Raw genomic sequence first — 10,805 nt, forward strand, 5'->3', positions numbered from 1 at the left:
GTTTTGAATAAGATGAGGTTGATTCAGATAAATTCTTAACTGTTTTGTTCAGAATTTACAACAATACATGTATCGGTTACTTTTGAATCTTGATAATAGCGTGAGCATGCCACTTTGTAAATAACAGAACTCATGTTTAATGTCGTTCAATGGCTACAATTCTGTGAGAAAACGGCATGTCGTTTGTAGGTATTTTCCTTTTGATACGTGGCAGATGTTTGTTTGCAAGTGATGAGTCATAACGTCAGAGCCGCGAACTGAGTAGAGACTATAACCGATATATCACGACCCTGCTCTTTGCCCCTCGTCGGCTTCTCTGACATCCCAACTCAAAGACACGGGGAACGGAGAGATGCTCAGATTTTGCTTTTAATTTTAGAGTTTCCGTTTCTTCTTGTATTTTTCCTGCTTTTGTCTCTGAGTTAGAGATTGATATACATACATACATATACATATATATATATATATATATAATATATATATATGGAGGGAGCGCGCAATGGAGGGATGTTGTACCATAGGTACAGGAGGCGAAGCTGTGCGCGGTGAATTGCGTGAACGCGGTGCTGCTGGGACCTTTCTTCTCGGAACTCGATTGGGCCGCATTGGCCTCCGTTCTTGATCGCAAGGAGCGCCAGATGATGCTTGGAGGAGGTTCCGCCTCCGGAGATTTCGACTCCGCCGAGTCTCACAATGGCTCCTTGGACGGTGATTTCAGTATCCAGGTTCCACTTCGTTGTTTCTCTTGACGAAAATGACTTTTTCTTTCCTTATCCCTTGTTTGCTTCCTGTGAAACCGAGGAAAACTATATTGTGGAAAAATCGAAGTGTGGATATTTTTGCTTTTTTTGGTTTTAGCTTGTGTTTGGATGTTGAAGTTAGTTGAGATGAATTGAGTTGGGATAATAAAATATTATTAGAATGTTATTTTTTAATATTATTATTATTTTGAGATTTGAAAAAATTGAATTGTTTATTATATTTTGTATTGGAATTTGAAAAAATTGTAATGAAGAACTACACAAAGCTAGTTCGTGTAAGTGCATTGGGTTTAGTGTACGTGTTGCAGGATGTACGATTAAGCTTATTCTGTTTTCGGAAAAAGTACTGAAATCTGCATGTTTTGCTGCGAAAAGTTTTGGGAAGAAGAAAAAGAAGTAAGTTTTCTTTTTTACTTTAATAAAAAAAGAAAGAAAATTAGCATCTTATGATAAGGATCTGCTTGCGATATATTTATTAACTCTATGGTACAGAATTCTTTGATCTAGAGTGGACAGTGGAGGAGATAAATTTAGACGTTCGGTGTTCCTTAGATTCTACAAATTGAAGCTTTATGCATCGGTATAGAGAAAACTAATCTTAGCTAAAAATTAGCGTACATGCATCATGTTAACATTTAGTGGAGATTTCAGTTATGGTCCTCGAGGATGATTAACCAATGCCAGCTCCACTTTAGTGGGTGTGGTGAATACGGTCCCACCTTTTAGCATTTTATTATGCTGTAGTAAATGAATAAATTTGATGCTAAAAACTTTGGATCTTTTTCTTGAGAGTCTATTCACGGTATCAATTTAATGCTATCCCTTTGACAAGATTTTTAGTACGGTTTTCCCATTTCCTCATCTTTTCGCTACAGATTGATCTTAGTGGTATGCATATTTAAAAGCCCAAACTTTTGGCATTTAGAGGATCATTTGAAGCTTCTTGAATCTGTAAGTGGTAATTAAAAGATAGCACTAGGAGTGATGTGGTCATTTTTTTCTTGAATTCCTGTTGAAAAACGTGGTTTATTTTCAAATGAAATGGAAACCAATTTCAACTCTGTACATTTCTGGCCCAAATTCAAGGGTGTTCAATGTATCAAGTTCATTTTTAACTTGAGTATATGGATCAAGTTCTTGCACCTTTGCTTGGTTTAGAATATGCAAAGCAACTTGCAGCCTTTAGGGATCTCTTCTAGGGTTTGATGTCGTCTGTTTGGTGTGTCTAGAGAATTGAAAAATAATTCAAGTCAAACTACCACTTTGGATTTTTTATTGTTGAGTAATTTCTTCAAGTAGATCTTGAAAACAACTTACCGTTCAAGTGGGGCAGCAAGTAGAAGAACAAGAATTTCTCCTTAGAGTTAGGGCTTGAAGGAAATCTGGACAGAATGTAAAAGTGGCCTTAGAGATTTGTTTTCAAGAGATTTGGAGAGTACAAGTTATGGAAAAACCATGGAATCTCTTACCTTAGAGGCATGAAAGATCTGGAATTGACGTCACTTGTGTTTTGGCTTAGGGTTTTGATGCTTGAGAGGGACATCAGCCTTGGCAGCACCTTAAGTAAATCTTTGGCTTCATTTTCGGGTGAAAGTTTGGAGAAAATAGGTTGCTGTAGGGGTGGCAGATCTGGTAGAGAGTGTGTAAGGTTTCTGGAGAGGCTAAGGTTTGATTTTCTTGAAGAAGCTAGCGTAGGTTTTGTTGCCAAAGCTTTCTGGACTATTAGCAGTTCTAATTTTTTCAGGTCCTATGGTCCTTTTTTTTTTTTTTTTTAAAGTCTGGACAAAGAGGGTACTTGAAAATTGGTATGTTGTGAGTCGTGACACCTAGCTTCTTAACTGCTTAAGAAATAGGACTCTAGGACTCCTAACAGCTAAGTGCCATAGGAGAGGCTCAATTCTTCCCTAAGTAGACTGGTATTATCTATCAAAGAATTTCTATTTTCTTTATACTTCCTTTAGGTAGTCTTTAATCCCTTTTAAACCAACATCCTTTATTTTTCTAACACAAAAATTTGTATTAAAATTAACAAACAAGTTACAATGAATCTTTTGGGATCCATATAAAAAATACCTAGATTGAGATTTAAAAGGAAACCTTAGTTTTCTAAAATAGAAACTCTAGAATTTAGGGTGTGACAACTCCTAGGGGTTGGCTCAAGTGGTAAAGGTTTTGGGCTCGGGGGTATGCTCCCTCAAGTCTAAGGTTCAAATCCCCCTAGGTGCAAACAATCTCTAGGAGCCATTGGACTGGAGGATTTTCCCTTGAATTACCCGAGATACAGTTGCAGGAAACTCTTTGCCAAGACCTATGCACCCCTGGGATTAGTTGGGACATTGTTTCCAAACACCGGTGCCAAAAAAAAAAAAAAAATGAATTTAGGGTGTGACAACTACAGACAAGAGCGGATGTTGTTGAAACTAGTTTAAAGTAATTCCAGATAGATAATAAAAAACTGGATTATAAGGAATTATCATCATCCCTTGAGACACTAAATGAATCATTAATATTTATTAGCGGGATGAAGCTAAAAAGTGTTAAAATGAGGTCTGAAATTCTGATGCGTCACCTTTATTGGTTTCAGTGGGAGAAGTATAGTTCTTAAATATCTTTTTTTTGGTAAGTAAAGTATACTTCTTAAATAGCTTATAGGAAAATGTGAAGTTAATCATTTAAACTATATTCTTTAAGAAAAACCATGTGTACTATATGCTTTAGACCTAGCTTGTTTTTTTAAGTGGTTTAGACCTAGCTTGATGAAGTGGTTATAGGGAAGGGAAGTAAAATTATTAACTTTTCTAAGTTTTTCATGAGGAGAGAACAGAGGAGTAACTCTAATGAGAATCGGTCACCAAATGGGTTTTTTCCCTTCTTTCAGGAGGAAGAGAAAAAGGGCGCCTTGGGGTTGGTTTATTTGGAAAATGGTTGCAGGTAACATAAGATGCTTCACGAATTCATATTATGATGACAGCAGAGGATGGTTGAGTCAGCAGAGGATGGTTGAGTCATGAGGAAAAGAGAGGGAAGATTGTGGGGTCGTAAGACACTAAGCCGTAGGTCCCTTGCCCTGACTTTGCTCATTTCTTGGGTGTATTTGGAGGTTCTAGACAAACATAATTAATCATTTACCTCTTTCGAAATTCTGTCTGTAGAACTAAATCTTTGCTGTACATATTCAGTTTTGATGTCATATGCCAGAGGGTGAAAAACTGTGCTCTTGTAATGGACTTGCAATTACAAAAGGTTTCATTGTTCTAGGGTTGGGTTTGGGGTATGAGTTGAGCAAAAGCTAGAACGAGATCATCTGTGTTTTGACTCTGTACAAAATGTGTGTTTAATATTAGCCATTCAAATTAAGCCTATTTCAGCATTTTTCAGCTTTTGGTTGGAAGCGATGCTGATTGGAGCTACACCAACTAGCATTATCAGGTTTTTAATGTTAAAAAATATTTTACTAAATTCAAATTTTGATAGTTATCTCTAACCTATAGTCTCCAGACCACTTGAACGCGTGTAACATTGTCATGCAGGTTATTTTTATTTTTATTTTTGGTCTTATTTTTAAATCTTTGGAAAGCCTTGGAATACATCTGAATGGTAGCAGAGAGTTTCTTTTTATTTATATGAAAATCAATAAGAAAACAGACTGCTGAAAATACATTTTATTTTGGGGAAAAAGAAAGGATTAAAAATCTAGGGAAAATGTACAAGAAATTAGTTGGTCTAATTTAGGAATCCTCAGAAAGGCCTCCAGGTGTCCATCTGAAGTGATAACAAAAAGATTGGTGTCCTCTCTTACAGTTGGGCTGGAAATAATTCTTGATCGACTTACTTAGTCTTAGGCTGAGATCTATATTATTTAGCTTATTTTTGGCTGATAACCAATATTCGATATGGTATTGACTTGACTGATTAGAAAATCATTCTTGCAGGTGTTACAAAATGCTTTAGAGGTGTGGGATTTGCAAGTCATACCCCTTGATTCTCCAGTTGCCGAGCATGCCCAGGTTGACCCTGAGTTGGAAAGTGCATTTATCTGTCACTTGCAGGATCACTGGTTCTGTATCAGGAAAGTGAATGGAGAATGGTATAACTTTGACAGTCTCTATGCAGCACCTTTCCAAATTTTACCTTTCAGCCTATCTGGACTCACTAAAGGGGTGCAGCTGGAGCATTTTTGTGGTGAGAGGAAACTTCCCGAAAGAATTTCCCATCTCATCCTCAGAGTCTTCAAATGGATATGGGCAGTGGCTGTCACCTGAAGATGCTGAGAGGATAATCAAATCCTGCAACCCAACACTGGCTCCTGAGAGTATCACTCTGAGTCAAGAACTTTCAGATCAGGCTCTTCCATCTAGGGAGGTAGAAATGATTTCGGAAATTGAAGATGAGGACTTGAAAGCAGCAATAGCTGCTAGCTTGGTTGATCCTTTCCCTGCCACAGCCAGTTCTGAAACCGGCCTTGCAGAAAATGAAAATCAGAATAGGAAAGCAGAAATTCAATAGGAAGAAATACTCTTTTGGACTAATATTCAGGTGTTGAGTGCAATAATCCATGTCGGGGTAGATGGTGCAATTAAAATCCATGGCATGAGGTTATTGAACTGTGCACTATATATATTAGGAATACTTGAGCAAATCTTAGTTAACATTATGAAATCATCAAGAAAGAGCCTCAGCTTTGCCATTGGAGTATTTTTCACTTTGTAAATCAATAGTGTTTTCGCCATTATGCTCGGGTTTATGTAGTGACTATTTTTTCACCCTTTTTCCCATTTTCTTGGTAACTTTATTTGGAAGGGTCATGACAAATTGTGTTGTTTCCATAATTTTCCCATACAGTTGCTATTTCTTTTTGCGAGTATAGTTAAACTTAGAGAGTAAAACTTTCTTCAGAGGAGGAAAATATCATCTTACTGCATATTCATTTCCTGCTAGACCTATTTAACTCTCATAAGTTATGCAGTCTAATCTTGAGAAACATTTTATACAACATTTGTGCATAGTCCTAACCATTATGAAACATTTTATGGCAGGGTTCTATGGATTAATGATTAGCCTCGCACAAAAGGTGCTCTGTAATATCTGCATTCTCATTCAGTTTTTTTTTTTTTTTTTGTGGAGAAGAGTACAGTATCACAATTTTATTAAAAAAGCCCTCACTTGTGGCAAAAGAACACCGTGGACACTTGAGGGTTACGTATAGACATAAACACCAAACGTAGGCATCAAACCAATATAAACTGAAAACTATTTTATACAAACCCAAATAAACATTTTATCGTGCTCGAATATAAGGTAAACCCCATCTATCTGCATTCTCATTCAGTTATGGAGTTACCTTTTAGGGTAAAGTTAGGGTAATTTGGGTGACCTTGCAACTATCAGTAGTTCAGAATTGGTTCTTGTTCAAGCTAGTCATGATGCTCTTTCTCCACTGGAAAAATGCCCAAAGTACTTGATCATGCTACGTCTTTTTATGAATTATTTGTATTCTCTCCTCTCTAATATCTTCCAATTTGTTCCCTAATTTCTTTTTCCCTCTAATATCTCATTAATGCTATCACGTGTTTACTTTTCCTCTAAATACCTCCAGCTTTTCTTTTGTTTTATGGGCTTTAGACCTTGCATGAAATAGACCTCCAGCTGTTCAAGGAATGTCTCAAAATATGTGAAAATTTGGAAAAATGAATTTAGTCTCAAAATATAAGAGAGAGGAGGAGGGCAACTGCCATCGGGTTGTAAGGCCAACGACGGACGTTCATACCAACTATTTTCGTGTATATTACACTAACACAAGAATGAAAAATCATATTTGAAAGTCAATGTGAATGATACATTTTTTATGCATATGTCATGATTTAATTTGCAAGAAAATTTTAAAAACTTGAATCTTATAAATTAAATCTTACTACGTTAATAATATAGAGTATCTCCGATACTGGTTTGCAAGTAGAATTACTCGCCCTTACAACAAATAATAGGAAGTATGGGCAGTTTGATCCATTCAATGAGTTCAAAAGAGAAAAAGAACTTAATAGAGAGGAAAATCAGCATCCTCTCTCTCTCTCTCTCCAATCTTCAAGCAGCATCTTTCGACAGTACACACCCAAAAAAATATTAAGATGTATTTGAATGTTGAAGTGAGTTGAGTTGAGTTGAGTTGAGTTGAGATGATAAAATATTGTTAGAATATTATTTTTTAATATTATTATTATTTTAGAATTTGAAAAAGTTGAATTGTTTATTATATTTTGTGTTGAAATTTGAAAAAGTTGTAATGATAAGTTGAGATGAATAAAACAGGAAAAACAAACATCATTAGAATTTTTTTGTATGGATCGAACAATTAAATTCCCCATAATTCAACTAATTTGACGGCAATATATATATATATATATATATGTGTGTGTGTGTGTGTGTGTGGATGATAACTCCAAGGGGTTGGCCTAAGTGGTGAAAGTCTTGATCTTAAGGTATCACTCATTCAATGTCTAAAATTCAACATCTCATGGGTGCAACAATCATTTGGGGTCACACTCCCTAGTAAAAAATCAACAATTTAACCAGTTCTGTGTAGGAAAATTTTTGAATATGTGGTACATAAAACCAGAGTTTACTCTGCAAAGATGGGTCCTAAGAGCCCTGCCTTGGAGAGGTTCCCAACATATGAACATACATACATACATACATACATACATACATACATATATATATATATATATATATATATTACATGGATGATCAATGACCTTAAAAATTCTTGCTAGGTCTAGGCAGTTTAGGTTTAATCCAACCATTTTGTCGTGACTCGTGTGACACAACATGCAAATCCATTCTTGCTTGCTTTGATTCAACAAAATGCACGAAAATCTCCCTGCCATGGCAAGCTGGAGCAGAAGGAAGTAGAACAATTCCGAGGAGAAACACTGCAACAAGCATGTACGAGTGAGCCTTGATCATTGCTACCTACCTTGTGCTGAATTAAGGAGATTGTTTTGGGGGGGGGGGGTTCCTCATTAAGTAGGGGAATATATATAGCTGATTTTGGGATGGTGGCACAGGCTAGCTGTATCGATGGTCTATTCCTCTTTTTCTGCATGAAGTCAAGTTCTTCTCGATCACAACAAGAAAAAAAGGCCACTTTGCGCCATTTTCTAATGCATGCATCAATGTGAAAATGATCTTTTTGAATCATAACTCATCATAACCATATTGGGTGGGTGACTTTGATCCTCTCGTCCCCCAGACAGGACAAAATTCTAGTTATTTTTCTTGACTTCAAATGCGCGTTGGTTCTTACATTTATCCACACCACCGTATGTCTTGGGGATGAATTCACGAGGAGAGATCCCAGAAGTTTGTCTTTCTGATATTGATCGATGCTGAGATTCATGCCACAGATATGGACTAATTAAGGCTCGGTTTGGGTTGAGAGGTGATTTCAACCCATCTCATCTCATCTCATCATTACAACTTTAACAAATTTCTATAATTAGGCAACACTCCCCGGACTAGGGGGTGCGTCTTGACGATGGCTACGTACCCCTGGCCTGTGGTGGAGATATCATATTGACCGGCGGAATCCTTGTAATCCTGAAGTTGTCATGTGATGTAACTTGCAATTTCATTCTTTCTTGTAATTGGGACTCGACGATATGCATCATCACAATCAGCTCTGATCTTCTCATGCCAACACAACGTGTAGCAGGGAATAGAAGAACAACTCCAAAGAGAAACGCCGCCATAAACATGAACGAATAATCAACCTTCATATTGCTACCTTAATCTTAATTATGCTCCAATATTAAGGAGCTAGTGTTGGGACGCAGACATATACATATATATATATAATATATATATATATATATATATAGTAATGTTATTACATGGTCCCAGTTATACTGCTCACTTCGCTCCATTGGCGTGACACCACCACATGGTGTCACGTGGTTTATTAAATAGATAAAAAAAATTGTTTTGAAAAATTATATTCAAAACAATTTTTTTTTTTTCAAGACAAAAATAATCTAGAGTTTCTTTTCAAGTTCTATGATTTAGGTGTGAAAACGAATTTTTTTAATCTACCAAGCCCAAGACTAGGGCTGAGCACCGATCACTTTGGAGTCGGAGGGCCCAACCTCTGACTCTGACTCCGAGATGTAGAGAATCCGCTCCGCCTCCGACTCCGACTTGTCGGAGCGGAGTCGGATTTTTGAACTTTTTTTTTTATCTTGTTTAACTTCATATTTGACCCACTTTTAAAAAAAAAAAAAATTTGTGGGCTTTCAAATTTTAATTTTTTCAAAATTACAATCTAAACTTATTAAACTTTTGATTATAACAAAAAATACAACTAAATAAAACAAGTAACATACTAACATGCATTCAAAAATTAAAAATAAAAAGAAAGTCATATTTTTACATGTACTCTCATCATCCATGATTTCATATCCACATCCAACTAGTCACTACAATAAGCAAAAGCACCGTATACGAAATGAAGATTAAAAAAAAAAGGCACCGTATAGTTACTATAGTATATTATTATAATTACTATGAATCTATTTTTAATTTTATATATATTATATATATATATGAAGATTCATAAAAAATATATGATATATATTATTATATATGAATATTAAAAAAAAGGCATCGTATACGGAATGAAGATTCAAAAAATAGTATTACTATTTTATATATAATATAGTACTACTATAATATACTATTAGTCTATTACTATATCTTATAGTATAATTACTAATACTATAGTATCATACTATTAGTATGTTAGTGATTTAATATTATATATATATATTAAATCTCTAATCTCTTATACTTGATATATATATTAATATATATAAATATTAGTAATACACTAATAGTATTAGTATATTAGTATTAGTATTAGTTATAATAGTAGTGATATTAGTTATACTAATAGTTATATTAGTATTAGTTATTATTAATACTATATATAGTTATAGTGATTAGTATAGCTACATTAGTAATTTAGTATTAGTTATAATGATTTAGCATAACTATATTAGTATAAGTTATAGTGATTTAGTATAGGTATAATACTATAAGTTATAACTATAGTCTATATTAGTATTAGTATTAGTTGTAGTGATTACACTGATTAGCATAACTATATATTAGTATTTGCTATAGTGATTTTAATTTAGTATAACTATATAATACTATTAGTATAAATTACTCTATTAACTATATCACTAATAGTATTAGTATACTAATACTAGTATATCACTATAGTTAATAGTATCATATAGTAATATAGTATTAGTAATTAATACTATAGTGATTTATATAGTAATTTATATAGACTTAAAGTGGATTACTAATAGTATTAGTATTAGACCATAAATCTAATTAATATATTAATGTTTATTAGTATTACTAATATATTTATCAAAAGAAGTATGTTGAGAATTTATTAAGTCAAAAAATATAATTAATACAAGATATTGTCATATAAAATTATATGAATAATACTTTAGTTATTATATATTAGTATTATATGTTATTATAAATTTATAGATTAGTGTTTATCTATTAGTATTACATGTTGATGTTATTATGCATATTAGTATATAGTATATTATATATACATTAGTATTACATGTTATTATATTTATACATCAATAATTTAGTGTTACAACTTACATGTAACATGGTAGTAATATTGTAAATTTTTAATAGTATGATATTTACATATAGTCATATACTAAATTAGTATTATTTATTAGTCAATTTAATCTATATATTATAGTATAAATATATTATTTAACTAGTATATTATTGAGTTTAACTAATTATATAAGATATAGTTGTATAAAATTTAAATGATTAATATATAAAAAAAAAAACACATATCCTTTTATAAAATATATATAAAATCGGAAGCGGACGCAGAGACAGAGTCGGAAGCAACATGTTCTACACGAAAAAATGATATCCCCAGGACTGTTCCTCTTGCAAAATCCTCCCATCTCAAACTGCAAAATAAGAAGAAAGTGA

At 33.7% G+C, this 10,805-nt stretch overlaps 1 pseudogene; it reads left to right on the top strand.

The window, feature by feature from the left end:
• The first annotated feature begins 296 nt into the window (after nucleotides 1-296).
• On the top strand, nucleotides 297-5,656 carry LOC109000810 (annotated as a pseudogene).
• Nucleotides 5,657-10,805: the final 5,149 nt, after the last annotated feature.

The sequence above is a fragment of the Juglans regia genome, chromosome 4 (genome assembly GCF_001411555.2).
Source record: "Juglans regia cultivar Chandler chromosome 4, Walnut 2.0, whole genome shotgun sequence".
In the NCBI taxonomy this organism is placed as follows: domain Eukaryota; kingdom Viridiplantae; phylum Streptophyta; class Magnoliopsida; order Fagales; family Juglandaceae; genus Juglans; species Juglans regia.